This window comes from Lactuca saligna, chromosome 4, assembly GCF_052625555.1.
Source record: "Lactuca saligna cultivar CGN05327 chromosome 4, ASM5262555v1, whole genome shotgun sequence".
Taxonomy (NCBI): domain Eukaryota; kingdom Viridiplantae; phylum Streptophyta; class Magnoliopsida; order Asterales; family Asteraceae; genus Lactuca; species Lactuca saligna.
This window is the reverse complement of record NC_136420.1, coordinates 199,629,442-199,631,668: the sequence shown is the minus strand read 5'-3', so window position 1 is coordinate 199,631,668 and position 2,227 is coordinate 199,629,442.

Below are 2,227 nucleotides of genomic sequence, written 5' to 3'. Positions count from 1 at the left end.
AGTTTCCGGGCTTTGGCCCGATGTAGTGGGCAAGGCCCAATATGTGTTTATATGTTATTGTATGGTATGTGGTAGTCTGGGGGAGCTCACTAAGCTTCGTGCTTACAGTTTCAGTTTGGTTTTAGGTACTTCCGCAAGCAAAGGGAAGAGCTCGGGGTGACAGCATCGCACACACCACAACATAGCTTTTATCCTGGGGATGTCTTTTGATGTTTTGGATTGATGTTGTATGATACAGTTTTCCGCACAATATTTTATTATGTTTTAGGGATACATCGCGTATGTTTTATGTTATGATACTTATATTATGGTTTTGATTATATTGAAAAACGAAATTTTTTTGGGTCGTTTCAAGTTGGTATCAGAGCCCTGGTTTGAGGGATTCGGATACACTTCCGGGTGTATCTGAACTCAAACTAAGGGAAATAAAAGATTTTAGTAAAATAAAAATGTTTTACAAAAAGAATTTTGAAAGCACTTAGAAAGAAAGAATTGTTTTTAACAAGATAGAGGTGTGTGCATGCGGTCAGCCGAGCTCAAGTAAGTACTCCCAAATTACCCATACAAGTTATTTGTTCAGTTTCAGTTTCAGTAGAACAGCATGCTAGTATAGGGCTAAGGATCTAGGAGAATGCCTTATGTGCCTACTTATGTGTTACAGCTTTATGAGTATTGCATGCTAGAATTGAGTAGACAGCAGTAGGATGGCCTGTATAGGTTATGCCTGATAGTATGAGCTTAGCATCCTATGCTAGTGCAGTTTCTTGTTATAAGAGTAGTTTTGCCTGAGTCTGTTTCCCTTGTCCGAATGCTGCTTGCTTCGTGCTTGGTGGGGCTCTGAGTAGTGGGAGTTAGCCATTAGGTGAACACGTCACACCACAGGTGATCAGGTTTGAATAATCCCAGAGTGCTGGAACTGGCCCTATTGCGCAGCTCTTGTTTGAGTCCAACCGTTGTAGGGATGGATCTTTTACTTGAAGGATTATATGATCCTCATCACATGTGATGGTGTTTAGGTGGTGGCTAGCTGGCATTATGAGGAGACCTACAGCAGTTGAGGACCAGTCCTGTTGAGCTTGAGGTTTCCCTAGGGCAAGCCTAGGATGAGAGTAGCAGAGAATGGCAGTAGTAGAAGTGACTTGGTGGAGTCAAGGCAGTCTTGAGGAAAGTACGGATAGATGTGGAAGGTAGTATGGGCCCGTACTACTGAAAGCAGAGGATCCGTACTCGAATCAAGGAAGGCCAAGACAAGACCAGGAAGCTAGTAGTAGTATCATGATCCCTTGAGATATTTTAGTGTTCTGATGTTGTTATGAAATGTTTCAGAATGGTAGTTTTGCGTCCGAGACCAGCAGTCGGCAGCTCAGATGCCGGAGGGGGATCAGGATCGGGATCAGGCCCGGAGGTCGGGCAGATGGATGAGCAGACTAGAGAGTTCCTTTCTTCTGAGGTTACCCGCATCATACTGGAGCAGACTCCTGTGATCTTCGGTTCGATCAAGGAGGGTATTTTAGAGCTGATGGATGAGAGATTGAGTACTTTCCATGCTGAAATGGCGGCCATGATGGGGTCGCGCACACTTACGTTCAGGGAGTTCAGGGCATGCGGGGCTCCAGACTATCATGGGGCACGGGACCCCATAGCGAGTACTAGATGGTTGGCGGATGTGGCCAACGCTTTCCCCACTAGCAGGTGTCTCGAGGGGGACAAGGTCAGATTGGCGTCCTGTCTTCTGAAGGACAGGGCATGGGATTGGTGGGAGGAGGTCGAACATGCCATCGGGGATGATGCGGCATTGGATGCCATGACCTGGGCTGATTTCTCTACCAGGTTCAGGGTGGAGTTTGCACCAGTCATTGAGGTGCAGCAGTTAGCTAGGGAGTTTTAGGACCTTACCCAGACTACAGAGACAGTGGCGGAGATCACTGCCAAGTTCAGGGAGAGGGCCCTTCTTGTTCCTCAGTACGCAGCCGATGAGAAGATGAAGAAGGCCCGTTATCATGAGATGTTGCGGAGTGACATCCGCATGTTTGTGAGCCGGTCCAGTTGTAAAACGCTGGACGACATGATTGCCAGAGCTAGAGAGAGGGAGATTGATCTCGAGATGGAGAAGAAGAGGAAACCGGAGGCGGTTTCGGGTTCAGGCAGTGTGGGCAAAAAGCCCAAGGTTTCAGATCACAGTTCTAGGGGTCAGCAGAGCCACGGTCGGTGTGGCAAGTGTGGGAGA